We start from the raw sequence: 22,824 nt of genomic DNA, 5'->3' as shown, positions 1-22,824 counted from the left end.
AGTAGGAAGCAGGTCTGTAGTCAAGAGTGGGACTAGGTGCAGGCAAACTGCAGTGGACTGCGGAGGACTGTAGTAGGCTGCAAGGCAGGGAGTCCAGAAGAACAGGACAGAGAGAGATAAGTAGGAGGCGACAGACAGAGAGCCCAAAAGAATAGGGCCGCGAGGTAGGGAGCCCAGAGGAGCAGGGCTGTAGGCAGCTAAGTGTAAAACAGGCTGTACTGTAGAGGAGTGTAGCAAGCCGCAAGGCAGGGAGTCCAGAGGACACGGGCTGTAGGCAGCGAAGAGGTGCAGGCTGCAAGGTAGGGAGCCCAGAGGACAAGGGCTTGGAGACAGCAGAGGGTTGCAGGCAGCAAGGAAAGGAGCCCTGAAGAGCAGGGCAGCAGGGAGTGAGCCCAGAGGAGCAGGGCCGCTGACTGTAGAGGGCTGCAGAGGACTGTAGTAGGCTGCAAGGCAGGAAGCCCAGAGGACAAGGGCTGTTGGTAGAAGACAGCGGAGCGTGATCTGCCGCAAGGCAGGGAGCCCCGAAGAGCAGAGCAGCAGGGAGTGAGCCCAGAGGAGTAGGGCCACAGACTGTAGAGGGCTGCAGAGGACTGTAGTAGGCTGCAAGGCAGGAAGCCCGGAGGACAAGGGCTGTAGGTAGAAGGCAGCGGAGCGTGATAGGCTGCAAGGCAGGAAGCCCTGAAGAGCAGGGCCGCAGGGAGTGAGCCCAGAGGAGCAGGGTCACTGACTGTAGAGGGCTGCAGAGGACTGTAGTAGGCTGCCAGGCTGAGAACCCAGCGGAAAAAGGTAGGTAGCAAGCAGCGGAGCGAGATCGGCTGCAAGGTAGGAAACCCCGAAGGGCACAGGCGGGGCTGGAAAACAGCAGAGCGTGATCAGCTGCAATGTAGAGAGCCCGGCAGGGCAAGGGCGGAGGCTGGAAGGCAGCAGAGCGTGATCAGCTGCAATGTAGAAAGCCCGGCAGGGCACTGGATCCAAAACAGGGAAATGCAGCAACTGGAACAGCAAACAAAGTAGCGGGTCAAGGCAAACAGGAGCGGGGAGATCTCAAGATGCAAGACACTGTGCTCCTGCGGGTAGCTGCTTGTATACAGCCCTGGCCTGTTCTGAGGCAGGCTAATTGACAGCACCTGAGGCAGCACACCTGATGACAGTTGCAGGGGTCAGTACTGAACACATAATGTTGCAAGAGATCAGCAAGTGCAATCCAGGATTCAAGATGTAGATAGGCACAACATGATTCATGGTCACCATGATTATGTGATGCTTAAGGAAGTCCAGCATGAGGAAGCAGGATGCCTAATGCACCTGTCCTTATGCAAAACTAGAAATTAGAAGTCTGTTTCATGGTAGAAAGGTAACAGTTCAGTGGGTGGATGAAGGGGAGCAGGTATTTGAATAAAGGTTTATGAAATTAACAAAAATGATCGAAAACCAAGAAATGCGGTACAAGGTAATAGAATACATGACAACAGGTCCTGAAGAGGGGGAGTTACAACTAAGGGACCATAAAAGATTGCAGTGCACAACTGAAGAAGGGCAAAGCATCACCTGGTGTCACACAAGGCCACTGAGAATAGAGGGAGCAGTATGGTATGGGGAAACGTGGGAGGGCGGGATATGCGTGCTGAGTGACTGGTGGGTTTTGAACAAAATGTGTCAGCCTGGGTGAATGACAGCTGCAGAACAATTTGGGGAAAATATGTGCAGGCCTTAACATGGCTACATGAAAAACATCAACCAGTCGATATGAGGAGCTTAACTCGATTCCCTTTGTGTTTTAGGATAAGTGGGTACATTTTCTAGGGAACTAATTCGGGCTGCCCCAAGGTGGTGAAAAATGCAGCGCTTACGTAGAGAACAGCAGCGCTGATGGAGTTTTGGTGGTCCTGTGGATCCAAAGCATATGCCCAGCTTCTGACTGGAGTCGAGTGAGAGCTCTCATCACCTTGCACAGCCCTGCACTAGTGGTGCCTCGAAATAGCAATGCCACAAAGATTGTACTGCAGGGAAAAATAGTGCAGCAAAATGAGCAACAATAAATTATGAGAAGCAAATGTGAAAATAATTATTTCTCAAAAAAGAGGGCAGAGAACTTGGCTGCTATCCCGGGTGTGTATCGTCCGTTCTCTGCGGCTGCTACCTTCTTGACTTCATTGTTGTTTCCAGGAATACAAGCTGCAGCAAATGCAAAATGGATGCAGCTGACCAGGTACAAATTACTGCAATTGGCAAATTCAACAGGAAAAGGTTTAAACGCAATTAAGGAGGAAATGTGGGCTCTGCGATTAGTGGCCCTCCAGAATCAATTTGTGCTAGACCTCCTAACAGCCATTGAAGGAGGTATTTGCACAAAGCTTGGGATAAGTTGCTATACCTGGAGGTGATGCCTCAAATGGAACTCTAAGTGCAGCCATACAAGAGATACGGACACTCAAGGAAATGATGACAAGCAAAGTTAATGGAGTGCAAGAAATAGACTGGCTGGATAGCATCTTTGCATGGGTACCCAGCTGGCATTCCGGATTGTTTCGAGTGACTGTACCCGTGTTAGTGGTCATTGTCATCACCTTCTGTGTTAACATTCTTAAAGTATATTTTAAGAAGCAAAAAGGACATTTGATGTTACCCATGAGTGTTGATAAAAATGGTTTTGAAATGAAGAGTAGGAACAAAATAATGGGTTAAAGTGAGGGGGAGGATCCTGATGGATGTGTTTTTACACAGCCTGATGATGCTGAAAATTAGAAAGAGTTCTGGCTACAATGTCTAAAGGATGGCACAGGATGTGTATGGGTGGGGGAAAATGTGAAGGGTTGGGAGGAGACTGGGGGAGAAATGACCAGACTGGAAAAAATGTATATACTAAAATGAGATTGCTAAAAAGGAACAGGAGGCCCACAAATATTTGGTTATTATTAAATTAATAAAAGGTGGGAATAATTTAATGCAGATGCAAGTCCAATGCCCCAAAAGGAATGCACTTTTCACCTGCGAGAGTAGCACTGTAAAAGGGGAGTGGGCTCATCCTGATGTTTTTCAAAATAAAACCCATACTAAAACTAATCCGTGAAAACAGTGGCACAGGTAAGTATAATCAAAACTTAGTAGCAGGACGAAATGCAGTAAATAGGCCTTTACAGCTTGCTTTTGTAGAAAACGTGTTAGCATTTTACGTGCTGGAAAAGCCACTGTGGCTGGTGACTTAGTGCATAGTCTGCAATCCCAGGCTAGTGTTGGAACAAGTACACAATGGTTGTTATTCTTCGAGGTCATAGATTAAAGCTTGCAGTTTCCACCAACAAGCTATGAATGCATGACTATTTTATAATTCAAAATCACTTGTAAAATGCGATTTTCTAATGGAGCCGAAAAGAACCACAGCAGTTTCAAATTGCCCTGTAGTACATTTTGCCTGGGAAAAGGGTTAGCGTGTCCCCGATATGCAATATTTGTATAACAGTGTGTTTGTGGTTCAAGGATGGTTACATGGTGGGCAGCTCTTCCCCTGAGAATCAGCAAGACTCGAAGGTGATTTGTGTCTGCAGTGAGAGCCAGTGAAAGACGATGTGGCCTGGCGTGATGTGGTTGTGTCTGCATGCCGCCGCTGGAAAACACTTTTCAGGGACACAAGGGAGTATGGTGGGAGGCCATCATGGAGTGCATTTGCCCCATCCGGGTGGGATAGGACCAGTGCTTGAACAGTGGATCTAAGGCTGTCCGGAGAAGTTGGACTTTCCTCAGGAGTGAGAGCTGATACCAAGCTGTCTTGAGTTTTCTTAGCTATGTGTGTCTTGAAGGAGAGATATTTGCCGATGTGGAACCCGAGGGACTGGGCGCAGGTGAGCTCGGGTGTGAAGCATTCAGAGTCCGTCGTTGATAGCCAGGTCGGTATGTCTGGGGGTTATGTGTTGTTGGGGAGGAGTAGTAATTCTGTCTCTAGCGAGAGGCAGGTTTTGAGCCTATGGATGTCCTTGAGGAGTCGATCTTGAGGTACAGCTCTATGTCATCTGCGTATTGGTGGATGTGGATGGTGTGGTGGCTAGGAGGGCTCCCAGCGGCTCAATGTATATATTGAAGATAACTGGGAAGAGGGTGGAGCTGTCAAGAACCATCGGACGCGTCCTTTCTGGACTTCCTGGACCCTGACCCATAGGGGCTTGCACTCAGCAGTACTCCCAACATGGCCGCCGAACGCGGAATACTGTTTACCAGTTTCCGCGTCGTACGCATTACGTTCTATAAAGCGGACATGCCCCCGCGGCCCTGCGCGTCTCAACGCTACCGCTTGCCGTGGCTAGACGTGTGCTGCCGTAGTTCGCTTGTGTTTTTCCTTTGATTCTTGGTTCCCGGTACCCCTAAATTCCTCCTCCTTCATTCCCCCTCCTTTTTGTCCTCCTTGCATCCCGGATCTCCGTGCACTCGTCTTCCGTGTGCACTCTTCGCTGTTTCCTGGATTTCCTCGGACTTCCCAGGCATCTGAACGTTCCCAGGACTCGGAACGCTGAACGCACGCTGGAACCCGAGGACCTGCACGCTAGTTATACAAGACCCGAACTCTACGAAAGAAGACTCCATCGAAGAACTCAAACAACAAAGACAGGTGAGAAGGGGGAAACCTGTGACAGATTGAGACGCCAACAAACTAATAGATATGGACATGGAGGCTGCAGTTCAAGACCTCATGCGCGACATGCAAGAGTTAACCACAGAAGTTCAGAATCTCAAAGCTGAGAATGCCGCATTAAAACAACTAGTCCTGTCACGTGATTCTGTGAGGAAAGTGTATTGCTGGGCGGAGTAGTGGATAAATATGATGGCTCCTCAAAGAACCTTTTTGGCTTCCTTGATTCATGTTTAGTGCACTTTACCTTTAAGCCCTACTACTTTTCCACCTCCACGGTAAAGGTGGGCTTTATGATTTCGCATCTCTCCGGGAATGCGTTAACCTGGGCTATGCCCTTAGTTAATTCTGTAAATGCCCTCCTGGATGATTATGATGGGTTCGTACGGGCTCTAAAGACCACGTTTGACTGCCCAGAACAGGTTTACAGTGCCCAAGAACATCTATTGGATTTCCAACAAGGATCCCAGGACATGCTTACCTATGTAACATGCTTTAAGCAACTGGCCAAGGAAGCAGATTGGTCCCCGGAGGCCTGTTTTACTCTATTCCGGAAAGGACTAAACGAAGAAATAAAAGACGAGCTAACCAGGGTAGCTCGCCCAGGTTCCTTGCAGGCCATTATGGACCTCTCTTTACAAATAGACTTTCGAATCCAGGAAAGGAAGGCAGAAAAGAAGAAAACAAAGATGCCTTACCAAAGGACGTCTAGAGAATCTCCCTCTAAACCCGAGCCTACTCCTGCCCCGACCACAGACCCTGAACCCATGCAACTGGGGGCCTTCCGCGGACCCATATCCCCGCAAGAAAGATTGCAAATGATCCACACCGGGCTGTGTATGTACTGTGCCTCAGATAAACATCTTGTGAGAGAATGTCCTTTGGCCCCTCCACGGCGTTCGGGAAATGCCAGCTCCCAATTCTAGATAGAGCACAGCTTTGGGAGAGAGATGTTTGCTCCACATCTATTCCATCCTTGAACTCTCCTGGACAAAACAACCTTGTGATCTTGCAGGCCTTTCTATCGCCGTCCAAGAAAGAAACTTACCCCATTCTGGCATTAGTGGATTGTGGAGCCATGGGGATTTTTATAGATCAGGATTGAGTCACTACCCACCACATTCCATATGAAACTCAAGACATCATGCAACCTGTAGAGGCCATCGGTGGATGACCTCTCTCTTCAGGACCAATCACCCTGCAAACCAAAGAGATCCAGCTCTCGATAAACCATCATCAAGAGAAGATCAAGTTTGACATCATAAAGCCTGGCCATTATCCAATGGTACTGGGTATGCCCTGCTTACAGAAGCAGGATCCTTGTTTCTTGGCTCCGAACATTGCATGTCTCACTGCCTATCCTTGGATTCCTCCTCAAGATCCCCTGAAGGTACGCTGACAGACCAGCAAGGCCCACTCACAGTATCAAATATTATCCAGGTCCCCAGAGCCTATCAGGACTACACTGATGTGTTTCACCTGCCATAGTTCAAGCCCTACCCCCTCACAGACCTGAAGACTGTGCTATTGATACTGAACCCTCGGCAGTGATTCCCTTTGGAAGGATTTTAATCCTATCAGAACCAGAGAAAAGGGCCAGAATACTTGGATACCAACCTAGAAAATGGCACCATACGACCATCCAAATCCCCAGCGGGAGCGTCGTTGTTTTTTCGTTCCCAAGAAAGATACTAAGGAGCTTAGGCCTTGTCTCGATTATCGTGGTCTTAATCAATGCACCCTCAAGGACCGTTACCCATTGCCCTTAATCTCGGATATCCTGGAAGCGGTGAGAGGAGCCGCAATCTTCACGAAATTGGATCTCAGAGGTGCCTACCATCTGATCCGTATAAAGGAAGGTGACGAATGGAAAACGGCCTTTAGAACACCCTTTGGTCACTTTGAATACCTGGACATGTCCTTCGGACTCGCCAATGCCCCAGCGGTCTTCCAATGTTTTATGGACCGGGTGTTCTCCGATATGCTGTTCCTCTTCATCATAGTTTACCTGGATGACATACTGATATACTCCAAGGACCATCTTAAGCATGAAGGGCATGTCAAGGCAGTCTTAAAACTGCTACGTGAACATAAACTCCTGGCTAAACCCGAGAAATGCCTTTTTCATGTCTCTACTGTTCACTATCTCGGATTTGTCCTTAGTCCAGAAGGAATTGGAATGGACCACTCAAAAGTAAATTCCATACTATCCTGGCCTGTTCCAACTACTGTGAAACAGATTCAATCCCTCCTAGGGCTTGCCAACTTCTACCAGAAATTCATACCTTCCTTTTCGGAGATAGTTCAACCGATCATTACATTGTTGAAGAAGGATACTCCCTTCCTCTGGACCGCAGCCCAAGACAAAGTGTTCCAACGTTTGAAGTCGGAGTTCACACAAGCCCCCATCTTGGCTCAACCTGACATTGATCGACCTTTCCTAGTGGAGACTGATGCCTCTAACTACGCCATCCGAGCAGTCTTAAAGCAGGAATTCGAGGACAAGTTAGAACACCCCATTGCTTATCTCTCGCGAACCCTAACTCCTAGCGAGACCCATTATTCTGTTCTGGAAAAGGAACTGTTGGCCATCCGTCAAGCCTTCACAGAGTGGCGTCCTCTACTCCTGGGAGCAAAACATCCTGTTCAGGTCCGTACGGATCATCGGAATCTCCAAGTCCTAAAATCCATGGAATGTAGGAATAGTCATCAAGCCCGTTGGGCCTTCTTCTTTGCCCAGTACCAGTTCCAAATCCATCATGTACCTGGAATACACAACATAATTGCTGACGCCTTATCCCGACGTGCTGACTACGAAACTCTTGAAGATCAATCCTTCCCAAAGATGTTTCCCCATACAATTTGCGTAGCTCAAGCAATCACTCTCCTGGAAGACATTCGGATTCAAACCCAGTCCTCTGAGATCTGGAAGGAATGAATTGGGAAGAATCGATGGAATCTTAAAACCAAGGACTAGTATTTGTTCAAGGACAATGGCCTGGTCATTCTCACACAGAGACTGCGACAAAGGATTACAAGCCTCTGTCATGATACCCTTCATTCAGGACATCGTGGCATTACCAGAACTCTCTGTTTAATACAAAGACAGTTTTGGTGGCCATAAATGAAACATGACGTCCAGCAGTACATCCAAGCCTGTGCAGTTTGCAATCAAAACAAGCATGATAACAAGAGGCCGGCGGGTCTGCTACTCCAACCAACGCTACCAACAAGGCCCTGGGAATTTATTGCTACAGACTGTATTGTGAAACTACCACCTTCCAGAGGATACACAACTATCATGGTTACCATTGATTTATTCACTCACATGGCTCATTTTACACCCTTGTATAAATTACCATCTTCCTCAGAACTTGCTGGAATCTTCCTGGTACACATATTCCGACTTCATGGACTCCCTTCCAAGATCATATCAGACAGAGGTCCTCAATACATATCTCAATTCTGGAAACACTTATGCCGTATACTAGGAATCCAACGTGCCCTCTTCTCAGGTTATCATCCACAGACCAATAGAGCTACAGAACGTGTGAACCAAACCCTGGAGCAGTATCTTCGTTGTTTCACCACCAAGGTCCATGACGATTGGTCTCTTTTAGTACCTGTGGCTGTATTTGCCTACAACAATTCGGATCACTCGGCTGTCAAGACCAGCCCCTTCTTCTACAGCCAAGGATTCCACCCTTCGGTTCTACCATCCCTTCTCCCACATCCTACACCAGTTCCTACAGTCGACTCCTGGATTGAAACCCTCCTCAACGTACACAAGGAAGCCAAAGAACACCTCAAAAGGGCCCGAGCTAACACCAAGCACCATGCAGACTCCAAAAGAAGACCAGGACCTTCCTATGCAGTGGGTGATAAAGTCTGGCTATCCTCGAAACTACTGCCTCAACACTTACGACCTAATAAGTTGGCTCCTCGGTACTATGGCCCTTTTTCCATAAAGGAAATCATTAACCCAGTGGCCTTCCGACTCAAATTACCAGACTCCTGGAAGAGGATCCACCCAGTCTTTCACACATCTCTAATGAAACCATACGTCCAGACCTCCCGGTCTGCTCCAAGATCTACCCCTGTGGTTGTCGACGACCAGCTAGAATACGAAGTGTCCCGAATATGTGACTCCAGGTACAGACGTGGTCAGCTACAGTATCTGGTGGAGTGGAAAGGCTATCCACCCAGTGAACGCACCTGGGAACCAGTCTCAAACCTAAACGCCCCCAGGCTACTTCAAAGGTACCACCTTATACAACCGGACAAACCCGGAGGAACAGGCCTTCGGAGGAGGCATGCTGTCATGAACCATCGGACGCGTCCTTTCTGGACTTCCTGGTCCCTGACCCATAGGGGCTTGCACTCAGCAGTACTCCCAACATGGGCACCGAACGCGGAATACTGTTTACCAGTTTCCGCGTCGTATGCATTATGTTCTATAAAGCGGACACGCCCCGTGGCCCTGCACGTCTCAATGCTACCGCTTGCCGTGGCTAGACGTGTGCTGCCGTAGTTCGCTTGTGTTTTTCCTTTGATTCTTGGTTCCCGGTACCCCTAAATTCCTCCTCCTTCATTCCCCCTCCTTTTTGTCCTCCTTGCATCCCTGTCAAAATTCACCAATGTATCAACTGAAAAGGATACGGTAACCAAAAAGGATACGATTGGTAGGGCTCTTCCGGATCCTTTTTCACACGACTTGATTGTAGATAGGTCAAATTAGACCTTCCAAATGATACAACTCTCTGACTGATGAAACAGGCAGAGAGATGATCACTGGAAAGAGCGTGGGTATTGTATCGGAAGTACGCCTAGGATAGATAAAGTATCATAAGAAACTGTCCCAAACTCAAATCACTATAATAGCACAGTATTAGCATTAATTCAAAACACTGACCTTATGGCAAAAACTGAAGTATTCAACGAAAGTCTCATGAAGAAAGCCAGGAGTTGAACCAACGACAAAGGAGGGGAAGATTAGAAAGGGGGACTTATCCCGAACGGCACAAGGCTCACGCTAGATACCGGGTTGGTGCACCACAGGATAGCGTCCAAAGTACTGTGCACGATCACCTTCCAATAGTTCATGAAATACTTCCTTTCCCACGAAGAACAAAAATTAGAAATTCACCTGTTAACTGTCACAGGTACCAAAGGTTCAAAGTAGCATGAGACAACGTACACGCAGTCAGGACAGCCGCGCTTGGTGACAGTGTTCCGCGTGGAGATTTAGCACGCGAACAGGATACACGCAGCCCAGGACAGCCGCGCTTGAAAACAGCGTCCGCGTGTGGAGATTTGGCACGCGAACTGGATACACGCACCTCAGGACAGCCGCGCTTGCAGACAGCGTCCGCTTGGAGATTTGGCACGCGAACAGGATACACGCAGCCCAGGACAGTCGCGCTTGAAAACAGCATCCGCGTGTGGAGATTTGGCACGCTAACAGGATACACGCAGCCCAGGACAGCCGCGCTTGAAAACAGCGTCCGCGTGTGGAGATTTGGCACGCTAACAGGATACACGCAGCTCAGCACAGCCGCGCTTGCAGACAGCGTCCGCGTGGAGACTTGACATGCGAACAGGATACACGGCTCCACGAATTAGCGTGTGGAGGAAAACACACTCGAAAAGGCCAAAGAAGTTCCTGAAGGGAATGAGAGGACGCAGGTATGGAGTTCAGCTACAAAACGCCAAAAAATGAATGAATCCGAAGCAGCGATCGACGTTTCCACGCTGCTTAAGTACGTACTGCCGTGATACACTTGACGGAACTAAGTCACGTGAATTTAACGACGTGAAAAATGCAGATGTCGTTTTCCAGGCAATGCGTCTAACAACCTCCATTTCGAATAGAATGGTCTAGCGGTTCTATGGGCGTAACTCATTTTGTATGGAGAGGTCGTTCCCGGTCCAGAGATATGTCCAGCAGGCATGTCAGTGCCACCCCCCAAAGGAGCAACCTCTCCCCTTTTCGAGTGGAATCGCCTTAATAAAACAGGAGCATAAATGTTAGACAGAGGTTCCCAGGATCTATCCTCGGGACCATAGCCTTTCCAATCCACCAGATAATACGGCTTCGCAGACCGTAGCCTCATGTCCAGTATGTCCTGTACTTCATATTCGTCTGACCCTTTCACAGAAATAGCAACAGGCCGTATAGGCAATCTAGTAGCATCAGAGCACGGTTTGATGAGTGACACGTGTAATACAGGATGCACTCGCCATCGTTGTGGCAATGCCAGACGGACAGCAGCCGGATTTATAACGTGGAGCACTTCATATGGCCCGATGTATTTAGGCAACAATTTCTTTTTACCGGGTATCCTCAAGTTTTTAGTGGACAGCCATACCTTCATACCTGCTTTGTAGACAGGTGCAGGGATTCTATGAGCATCGGCATAGGTCTTATCTCATTTTTTAGCTTGCTCCAATTGCTGCTTAACTTTCGTCTGTAGACTCTTTAGATCTCTAATATTACGTCCTGCTGCAGGAGTATCCAAAGACAAACTGGAATCCAAAGTAATGGATCGGGGGTGTTACCAATACAGAGCATAGAAAGGCGAAGTACCTATGGCACTATGGTAGGAATAATTATAGGCGAACTCCGCTGCCGGCAGGACATTGAGCCAATCTGACTGAAACTGCAGGCACAAACATCGCAGATATTGTTCCATAGTGCTATTGACTCTCTCAGTCTGTCCATCCGTTTGAGGGTGATAAGCACTAGACAACCTGTCATCAATTAGTAATGCCGAATTTAGTGCTCTCCAAAAACGTGACGCAAATTGTGAGCGCCTGTCAGTGATTATCATAAAAACCGGAATATATGCCGGATGAATAAATCAGCCAGACCAGCAGCTGTTGGTAAACCAATACAGGGGATAAAAAGCGCCAGTTTTGTAAAGTAGTCCACCACAACCCATATGGTATTGTAGCCTTTATTTCTTGGAAGTTCTACCACAAAATCCATTGATATCATGTCCCATGGTTTTTTAGGAACAGGTAGGGACTGGAATAAACCCACTGGTTTGCCAGGAGTGTTCTTGCATTGACTGCATACAGAACATGTTGAAACATAATTTATAACATCTTGTGTTATAGACGGCCACCAACACCATCTTTTCAGCAACTCTAGGGTCTTCTTCTGTCCAGGATGGGCTGCAATCAAGGAATCATGACCCCAACTGAGGGCTATGTTCTGAGTGGTACCAGTTGGCAGATAGAGTACTCCTTGTTTGAAAGGCAAACCATTGTATATATCAAGATTCAATTCCTGAATCAATTGTGGATTTAGTTTCACCCACTCCTGTAACTCGTTTTTTAGAGAAGGTTGTGCAGAACAACTACATATCACGTGATCTGCCAACAACTTATTTTGCATTGATGGTTCTTCCTTCACCTCTTCACTGATGCGAGACAAAGCATCCGACTTGACATGTTGTCTGGTAGGGCGATAAGTAATTCGGAAATCGTATTGAGCAAAAAAGACATGCCATCTGGCCTGTCTAGCTGTAAGACATTTCATAGTTTTGAATGCCTGAAGATTTCTATGATCCGAGTACACAGCACCTGATGTTTGGCCCCAAGAAGATGATGTTGCCATTCTCGGAAAGCATCCTTGATTGCAAGTAATTCACGCTCAGTGACAGTATAGTTCTATTCGTATGAGGTAAGCTTACGTGAGAAGAAAGCAACTGGATGCTCCTCCTTGGTTTCTGCACAAACTTGCGAAAGTACAGCTCCTGTAGCGACACTGGAAGCATCTGCTTCAACGATAAACTGACAATCCGGATCAGGATGTTGAAGTGCAGGTGCAGTGGTAAATGCTTCCTTTAACATCTCAAAAGATGCTTGGGCATTCTGGTTCCAACAGAATGGAACTTTGGAACTAGTTAAAGCTGTCAATGGGGCCACTGTTTTGGAGAAAGAACGAATAAATCTGCAATAAAAATTTGCAAAACCTAGGAATGACTGTAATGACTTGACATTGTGTGGAATGGGCCAATTCAATATGGCCTTCACTTTGGAACGACTCATTCGAACACCTTGATTGGTAATGTCGTAACCCAAAAATTCCACTTCTTGTGTATGAAAGACACATTTCTCGTCTTTAACAAAAGCTTGTTCTCTCTCAATCTTTGTAAGACAGCTAACACGTGTTTAACATGTTCTGGAAAAGACAATGAATATATCAAAATGTCATCCAAGTAAATCACCATGAATTGGTCCATCATATCTCTGAAGATATCGTTCATGAAGAACTGAAATGTGGCAGGAGCGTTACAAAGACCAAAAGGCATCACTAAATATTCATAAAGGCCACACCACGTCTTAAAAGCGGTCTTCCATTCGTCTCCTTCGTGAATGCAAACCAGATTGTAAGCACCACGCAAGTCCAATTTAGAGAAGTACTTGGAAGTCCCTAATTGATCTAACAGAACATTTATCAGTAAAGGGTACTGATTCTTTATGATGATGTCGTTAAGAGCCCTGTAATCAATGCAAGGTCTTAGATCTCCTTCTTTCTTCGGAACAAAGAATAAAGGAGAGGCAGCCGGCGATTGAGATGGCCGTATAAATCCCATATCAAGAGCTTTATCGATGTATTCTTTCAAGAAAACATCTTCTTTGGGAGTTAAAGAATAGACTCGACTAGTAGGGATTTTAGCTCCAGGAATTAGTTCAATTGGACAATCATACTGCCTATGTGGAGGCAGCTGTTCTGCCTGGCCTTTGTCAAACACGTCAGCAAAAGCTGTATATTCACTTGGTATATGTCTACCGCTCTGATGTACCACACTAATAGTGGAAATTCCCTCCATAGAAGCCAAAATATGTGATTTATTTGACACCACCTGACTGGTAAAGCAATGTTCATTGCAAAAAAGGGAAGGATATTGGATCAATCCCGTAACCCAGTCAATGACGGGATTATGAAGAGTCAACCAAGTAAGTCCAAGTAATATTTTGTACTGAGGAGCCGCAATGACATTGAAGACTATTTCCTCCGAATGACCATTTAATAAAGTCATCTGAATAGGTACAGTCTCCTGAGTTACCATACCGGAAATCAAGACCGATCAATCCACAGTATTAACAGTTTCAGGTTTGTTCTTGTCTACAAGGGGTATAGAACATTTCTTGGCATATGTGATATCGATGTAATTATTAGTGGCTCCAGAATCAACCATAGCCTTGGAAACCAATTCTTGATCATCAAAACGTAAAGTCATCTCAACAGCTATAGGTGCGTGCGCTGGAAATGTAATGGAGTCCGATGTAACACTCGACACAGGGACTCCTGCTACTGTCGAGTTTTGGCGTTTCCCGAAGGCTTCACTGTTTTTTTAGGACATGCCGCCAGTAAATGCTCAGATGAACCGCAATACATACATAAATTATTTTTTCTTCGGTTCTCTCCTTCTGCTCTAGACAACCGGCCTCTCACTGCACCAATTTGCATTGGTTCAGGATCATTCGAAGAAGCTGCCGGTGTCTCAGAACGAACCGGTGCATGCAGGAAAGGTTTTTTCTCTCCTTTGCGAGCATTTCGTCAGGCATCAATTTGTAAAATCAAATCAAGAAATTCTGAGAAACCTGTAGGAACCACTGGGACCGTGGACAAGGCATCTTTGAGTTCTTCTGAGAGACCCTTGTAGAAAACAGCCGTCTTCTTGTCTTCAGGCCACTGGGTTTCGGCTGTTAATTGGTTGAATCGGGCGATGTAAGCCAACAGAGGTTGAGTGCCTTGTTGTAGATTCAGCAACACCAGATCTGTGGCTTGAGTAGCGTAGCGCATATCAAAGACTTTGCTCATAGCAGCCAGAAGATCATCGCAATCGTACAACAAGGGGCTATTTGATTCCAATAAAGGATTAGCCCAAGCAGCCGCTGTACCCCCCAAATGGGAAAGCACGAATGCTGCTTTGGTAGTTAGATCGGGAAACGAATTAGGCCAGCAAAGGAAATGAAGTCGGCATGGATTAACAAAAGTTCTATAGGTTTTAGGATCACCTGTGAACCTTTCCGGGGGAGCCAAGGGAAACTGTGTTGGCATAACCACTTTAAGAGTTTCCTGTGATAATGATGGTGTCATAGTCCCCGATCCAGATGCAGTGGCTACTGGAACCTGTGCTCCCTGAGGAGTGGCATGCATGGCATCTTGCATAACATCCATTCAATGCCGTAGCATGTCCTGTGCCGTAATCATTTCATTTCTCAAGTCAGTGATTAAGTGAGTCAAAACAGTTAAATGATCCGTACCCTTCATGGCTTCTGATTCTGTCAAAATTCACCAATGTGTAACGCTCACCTGATTCCCACGGAGGCGCAGGTCTGGCTTCGAGTGCTGATGCTTCTTCAATGGTAAAGCGCAGGACTCTGAAGATGGATAGGAAGGGCCCTCTACTCTGGCTTCTCCGGCTCGCAGGATTATTCCCCTGTGCGTGAAAAGGGAGTATTACCTACTGACTGAGTTATGCTCAAGCCTCCCATTCTCTTCCAACCCTCCACGATACCCTTCCACGATTCCCCGTGAAGTCTCACCTTAGGGTCTGAAAGGACGAGCTCTCCATCCTGCTTCTGACGCAGGGGCGCGTTGAACCCAGTTACTTCACTGGATTGAGGTTGGATGGGAGTTCAGGTAAGCTTGATTATACTGGTAAGGCGCTGTAAAAGTTTTGTTGCAAGTTCAAAAGTTCAAGCTTTAAATATTAATGTTCATTGTCTTTTTTCAGGTGATGAATGAAGATTCCTTTGGAGACTTCTTGCAACAAAGCGCTGACGTTGATGTCTTTTCCCCATAGGGGCCGGGGTTCGGAATGCCGGAGATAAGGCGCCGACCCGAAGTGAAACGTGCAGTTCCAGTAAAGATCTGGTAAGTCCTAGATGAGCGCTCAGGTAATGTTTTTGCATTCGCTCATCTAATGTCTTTGACTTTTTTCCCCATAGGGGCCGGGGTCCTGCTTGGAAGCAGCAAGACCCGAAATGAAATGGGAATGACCCAACAGGTAAGTCTTAGAAGGAAACTGAGCTTTTCCTATTCCCTTCCTTCTCTCACCTCTTATTCTTGTCTTTTTCTCTAGGCTCTGGGAAGTGGCTGTGTATCCGGATGATCGCTGCTGAAGATGGAGGAACCCAGGAAAAGTGAGTGAAATGCAGCGCTGCAGCGATCGTAACGAAATGCTTTTAAAAATGATTCCTTTCCTTTTCAGGATCGTCGGTGATGGCTCCGTGGTGCAGTTAGCTGGTAGGTCTCTTGTCTCCCTTTGCAGGTGACCCAGGATGCTGACAGGCGTGGCTGAAGTCCAGATGCAGGAGCTGACACGGTGAGCGTCCAGCTGCGAGGAGCAGAACAACGCGAAGCGTGAGTTGCTGATCGGGTGTGGTTTAAATAGCTTTGGAAGAAGTTCCAAGTGTGTATCCTTCCTCCGATCAGGTATGTATCCTTCCCCGACCACACCCGGGTGGAAAGTAGTCCCACAGGGTAAGTAGTTCCTATTCAGGCCTCAAGAGGGCCTGGATGTGGCAGCATGGTCTGCATCAGGTAAGTGCACATTAAAACACTTGAACACATGTCTAGCTTTATGAGCCTGGCGCCTAAGGCGCCAGGACAGGGGTCCAACATGAGCCTGGCGCCTAAGGCGCCAGGACTGCGTCCAAAGGGCCCCAACTTGGGTCCGCTGGCACTCCCCTGGGGGAAATGATGCCTGCCTCTGGGGTTGCTGGGTCGGACCTGGCTCCTTGGAGGTAGGCATCATGACAGTACCCCCCTCAAGGCCCCTCCCAAGGTTCTTCCCTCCGGGGGTTTGGGCTTGTTCGGAAATCTCCGGTGAAACCTTTGTACTAATCGAGGTGCGTGGACATGGTTACTAGGCTCCCACGATCTCTCCTGAGGTCCATATCCCTTCCAGTCAACAAGATAGAAGAGTTTCGACTTTACCACCTTGGAGTCTAAAATGTCTTTAACTTCGAATTCTAATTCTCCTTCAATTTGAACTGGATCTGGAGGCTTGGACAATCGGGTTCCTGGTTGTACTGGCTTCAAAAGTGATGCATGAAAAACTGGATGAATACGCATGTTGGACGGTAGATCCAGTTTAAAGGCCACTGGGTTGATTATAGCTTTGATGGGATAAGGTCCTATGAATCTGGGATTGAAGGTTCGCGGGCCCTTGAGGGGTAAATGTTTAGTTGTTAGCCATACCTGGTCTCCTACTTGGTAAGGAGGAGTTTTACTTCGGTGCAAATCAGCATTTTCTTTATACTTTTTCTTGGCTTGCTGTAAATGGGTTGCAGCTTCTTTGAAGGCTCGGGTTATTGTGGAATGCAGATGATTTACTGCGGGCATTTCCAGGGTCAGAGGTGGATCTAGATCAGAGGTCCGAGGATGGTGACCATACAAAGTATAGAAGGGGGTTTGTCCGGTTCCAGAATGCACTGAATTGTTGTATGCATATTCTGCGATCCAAAGGATGTCTTTCCAATTTAACTCGGATTGGTCTAACATGCACCGAAGATATTGCTCGAGAGTCTGATTGGTTCTCTCGGTTTGTCCGTCGGTCTGGGGGTGGTGGCTGGTGGATAACCGCACATCTATTTGTGCTAGTTGGCAACACTTCTTCCAAAAATGTGAGATAAATTGACTTCCACGATCCGAGACTAAAATGGAAGGGAAACCATGTATGCGAACTATATTCTCCAGGAATTCCTTGGCCAAGGTGGAAGCTGAAGGCAAACCCTTTAAAGGGATAAAGTGGGCCATTTTGGAGAATAGGTCCACAATTACAAGGATTGTGTTGTAACCAGCACAAGGAGGCAGATCTGTTATAAAGTCCATTGACAGGGTGTGCCATGGTGCCGGTGGAATATCCAAGGGTTGAAGTAGGCCGGCTGGCCTTTTCTTTTGAGCCTTGTTTTGGGCGCAAATTCCACAAGACAGTACAAAAGACTTTGTCTTTTCTCCAAGAAGGCCACTAGAAGTGGCGTTTGATTTTTTCCTCCGTTTTAGCGATACCAGGGTGTCCTTCCATTAAAGATTCATGATGATGGGCAATAACAAGTTCTTGCAATTCTTTACTTGGCAGAAACAACCGCTCCTGGAAGTAGGGTAAGTCATCCTTAACGGTGTAATGAGGACCCTTTTGGCTCCATTCCAGTAAGGTTGAAGAGTCTAGAAGTTGTTTTACTTGCGTTTGGATATCCTCAATAGATTGCATTGAAGTTAAGCCTCAGATTCTTTGCTCAGGTATGATGGGCACAGGTTCTAAGCTCGAATTAGGTTCTTCCATGCCAATCCGGGATAAGGCGTCTGCTTTTCCATTCTTGCAGCCAGGGCGATAGGTAATTACAAAATCAAATTCCGCAAAGAATAGAGCCCATCGGAGTTGTCGTGAAGATTGAGCTTTGGCCGTCTTTAAATACTGTAAGTTTCTGTGGTCCGTAATTACGGTGATGGTGTGTCTTGCCCCGAGAAGGTAGTGACGCCAAGCCTTGAAAGCAGATTTGATGGCCAGTAACTCTATCGGTAATTGCGTAGTTGATTTCAGGAGGAGAACATTTTCTGGACCAAAAGGCCACTGGGTGTAGTTGGTTAGTTTTTGGGTCTCTTTGCGACAGGACAGCTCCCATAGCCGAACTGGAAGCATCGGTTTCCACTATGTACGGGAGATCTGGGTGCGGGTGCTTCAATACAGGAGCAGGGGTGAATTTGGTTTTCAGGTCCTGGAAGGCTTGTTCGGCCTCAAGAGTCCATTCGAAGGGTTTGTTTTTCTTTAGGAGAGCGGTGATGGGTTGGACTGTTCGGCAAAATTCCGGGATGAATCTTCGATAGAAATTGGCAAAGCTGAGCATGCTCTGAACTCCCTTCACCGAGCTTGGAGATGGCCATTTGAGGATGGCGTCCACCTTTCGCGAGTCCATTCGGACTCCTTGAGGTGTCAGGATGAATCCGAGAAACTCAACTTCTGTGGTATGAAAAACGCATTTTCCGAGTTTTGCAAATAGTCTGTGCTGGCGCAGTTTCTCAAGAACTGCCCTAACATGTGTTCTGTGATCAGATTCTGAAGAAGAGTACACCAGGATGTCGTCAATGTAAACAATGACGCAGACATCGATAAGTTCCCGAAGAACATCATTCATAAAGTACTGAAAGGCGGCAGGTGCATTGCACAAAACGAAGGGCATCACCTGATATTCGAAGAGCCCAAATTTGGTGCGGAATGCAGTCTTCCATTCGTCGCCTTCTTTTATACGCACCAGGTGATAAGCTCCTCGGAGATCTAACTTGGTGTACACACAAGCGTCTTTCACCTGGTCGATAAGCTCAGGGATCAAGGGCAGAGGATAGCGATTCTTAATCGTTATTTGATTTAGGGCGCGATAGTCTATACACGTTCTAAGGTCGCCTTCTTTTTTTGGCACGAAGAACAGAGCTGAAGAGACAGGAGACTTGGACGGGCGAATAAAACCATTGGCTAGGTACTGATCTAAATACTGACGCAAATGCAGGTTCTCAGGTTCCGTAAGAGCATAAATCCTACTAGAAGGTAGTTGAGCATTGGGTACCAGATCGTTCTGGCAATCATAAGACCGATGGGGAGGTAAAGTGTTAGCCTGTTCTTTCTGAAAAACGTCTTGGAATTCTTGGTATTCTGACGGTAGTTGTACAGGGGTGGAAGTTGCTGTGGCTAGACCCATAGCTGGATTTCTTGGATAACAAGTTGGTTCACAATCAGGAAAACTTATCTTCTTTGCTCGCCAGTAAATTCTGGGATTATGTGTTTCTAACCAAGGAATTCCAAGAATTACTTGAAATTGTGGGGCCTTGATCACATCAAACACAATTGCTTCCCGATGTCCATCCTGGCCCACCAGTGTCACTTCAACAGTGGAATGCGTTACAGGCCCTGAGGCTATTTCGGTTCCATCTACTGTAGTAATGACATCTTGGGTTACTTTCGGGTGGAGAGGAAGCTTAATCCTGGAAGCCAATTCACGGTCTATGTAATTTCCAATAGCTCCACTGTCGATGTATGCTTTTATAGCATGCAACTGCTGAGGCTGTTTTGGGTCCACGAGCACCATTGGCATGACGAAATGCAAGGTCAAAGAGTTAGTTTTCAAGCTCGGCAAGCGGACCCCTACGCTTGCCGGGCTAGGTCGTTTCCCGAATCAGGTGTCACTAATTCATTATCAGTAGCTCCAACCACCTTCTTAAGTGGTTTAACTGGACAATTTCGAAGAAAGTGACCGGAAGTCCCGCAATACAGACAAAGTTGCATTTGCCGCCTTCTCTCTCGTTCTTTCTGCGTTAATGGTCCTTTAACACCACCGATTTGCATAGGTTCAGATACGTCGGTACTCTTGGAGGTAGCGTGGGTTTTGATCGGTGCTCGGTTTTCATACTTGAACCGATCTGCTTTTCTATTTTGAAGTCTGTGATCAAGTTGTACCACCAAGTCAATGTAGTCTGCGCAGACCTGGGGTGGGTTTACTATCTGAGCTAGAACATCCTTAAGCTCTCCGCGCAGGCCTCGATGAAATAATGTGATCCTTTTGCTTTCTGGCCATCCAGTTTCCACAACCAGTCTGTTAAAGGTGGCTGTGTAGGACAGAAGATCCTGATTACCTTGTCGTAAGGATAGCAGTTCGTTATCAAGGGCCTGTCCTTGAGAGTGTCGAGCGAACAATCTTTCCATGCTGGCCTGGAAGCCCTGAAAATCCTGAAGAACGGGATCATCCTGATTTACCAATGGAATAGACCAATCGGCAGCACTGCCACTGAGGTAAGACAGTATAAAGGCTACCTTGGTCTGGTCGTTAGGGAAGGCTCCGGGTCTGCATAGAAAGTGTAAACGACATTGGTTCATAAAGACGGCATATTTCTTGGGATCCCCCGCAAAACGTTCAGGTGGGGCCAAAGGCATGTGTCCAGGTAGATTAATTTGTACTGGGTTACTCAAACCCATTGATGTGGAAATGTCTCTGGAATTAGGTAAAGGAGTGTGCCCTGCCTGGGCCTGTAATAACCTTTTGGCTAGGTCATCAGTTCTTTCCTTAGATAAGATCAGTTCTCTTTTGAGAGCGTTAGTCTCCTGGCGGGCTGAGTGCACCTCTGCCCGTAATTCCCCCAAAAGCTGGGCCAGCTGGTCAGTCTCGGAAGTCTCCATAGCGCCCGGGTGGGAAATTGTGGGTAGGCTTCGCATTCTGTAACGCTCACCTGATTCCCACGGAGGCGCAGGTCTGGCTTCGAGTGCTGATGCTTCTTCAATGGTAAAGCGCAGGACTCTGAAGATGGATAGGAAGGGCCCTCTACTCTGGCTTCTCCGGCTCGCAGGATTATTCCCCTGTGCGTGAAAAGGGAGTATTACCTACTGACTCAGTTATGCTCAAGCCTCCCACTCTCTTCCAACCCTCCACGATACCCTTCCACGATTCCCCGTGAAGTCTCACCTTAGGGTCTGAAAGGACGAGCTCTCCATCCTGCTTCTGACGCAGGGGCACGTTGAACCTGTTACTTCACTGGATTGAGGTTGGATGGGAGTTCAGGTAAGCTTGATTATACTGGTAAGGCGCTGTAAAAGTTTTGTTGCAAGTTCAAAAGTTCAAGCTTTAAATATTAATGTTCATTGTCTTTTTTCAGGTGATGAATGAAGATTCCTTTGGAGACTTCTTGCAACAAAGCGCTGACGTTGATGTCTTTTCCCCATAGGGGCCGGGGTTCGGAATGCCGGAGATATGGCGCCGACCCGAAGTGAAACGTGCAGTTCCAGTAAAGATCTGGTAAGTCCTAGATGAGCGCTCAGGTAATGTTTTTGCATGCGCTCATCTAATGTCTTTGACTTTTTTCCCCATATGGGCCGGGGTCCTGCTTGGAAGCAGCAAGACCCGAAATGAAATGGGAATGACCCAACAGGTAAGTCTTAGAAGGAAACTGAGCTTTTCCTATTCCCTTCCTTCTCTCACCTCTTATTCTTGTCTTTTTCTCTCGGCTCTGGGAAGTGGCTGTGTATCCGGATGATCGCTGCTGAAGATGGAGGAACCCAGGAAAAGTGAGTGAAATGCAGCGCTGCAGCGATCGTAACGAAATGCTTTTAAAAATGATGCCTTCCCTTTCAGGATCGTCGGTGATGTCTCCGTGGTGCAGAATAGCTGGTAGTTCTCTTGTCTCCCTTTGCAGGTGACCCAGGATGCTGACAGGCGTGGCTGAAGTCCAGATGCAGGAGCTGACACGGTGAGCGTCCAGCTGCGAGGAGCAGAACAACGCGAAGCGTGAGTTGCTGATCGGGTGTGGTTTAAATAGCTTTGGAAGAAGTTCCAAGTGTGTATCCTTCCTCCGATCAGGTATGTATCCTTCCCCGACCACACCCGGGTGGAAAGTAGTCCCACAGGGTAAGTAGTTCCTATTCAGGCCTCAAGAGGGCCTGGATGTGGCAGCATGGTCTGCATCAGGTAAGTGCACATTAAAACACTTGAACACATGTCTAGCTTTATGAGCCTGGCGCCTAAGGCGCCAGGACAGAGGTCCAACATGAGCCTGATATGAGAAATCCGCTAATAGCAGCATGGTTACCTCCATACTCGGAATGACCCCCATTGTATCAGAGGAGCAGCCTTCGCCCTTCGCCAGTAGCTGTACTCTCTGAAGCAAGGAGTACAAGGACACTGCAACAAGACTTAGGTGGCAAAGAAGCACGCGAGGTTGCCATTCAGCCCTGGGATTGAGCAGGAAGCACTGCATGATGAGACTAAGCACAGCAGACCACGTGGAGTAGAGCCCAAAGTCTGACACAGACAACACTGGTAAAGGGGGGAAGCAGACCAGGGTGTGGCCCTATAAGGCATTAAGGACAGGCAGCTGTGGTGCAACAATGAGCAAGGGTGCCCTCAGAGACCACGCAATTGGTAGCAGCAACATATTTAATGAGGTGGACATGGGGGACGCCACCGACCACCTGCGAAACGGCAAGCAGCAGATAAGGCATACCGTGCCGCATAAGGGTGGGGTCTAACCACAACTTTGACCGCAACGCACATGAGGAAGCCGGAAGGAATGGAGAGAAGGGCCCTAGACCAGGACTAAAGGCAGAAAAGAGCCAAGAGGTGGTAAAATCCGGCTGAAAAGTAACCAGAAGTCGAGGCTCAGCAACACCGGAAAGGTGACCCAACGGGACGGCCGGAATAGA

General features: G+C 47.5%; 1 protein-coding gene across 1 annotated transcript in view; it reads right to left on the bottom strand.

The window, feature by feature from the left end:
* DPP7 (dipeptidyl peptidase 7) overlaps positions 1 to 22,824 on the bottom strand; it is a 3,316,481-nt gene that overhangs the window by 2,776,810 nt on the left and 516,847 nt on the right. The window lies entirely within an intron of this gene.

The sequence above is a fragment of the Ambystoma mexicanum genome, chromosome 8 (assembly GCF_040938575.1).
Source record: "Ambystoma mexicanum isolate Mex_15411 chromosome 8, UKY_AmexF1_1, whole genome shotgun sequence".
NCBI lineage: Eukaryota > Metazoa > Chordata > Amphibia > Caudata > Ambystomatidae > Ambystoma > Ambystoma mexicanum.
This window is presented reverse-complemented; position numbering and strand designations above follow the sequence as displayed.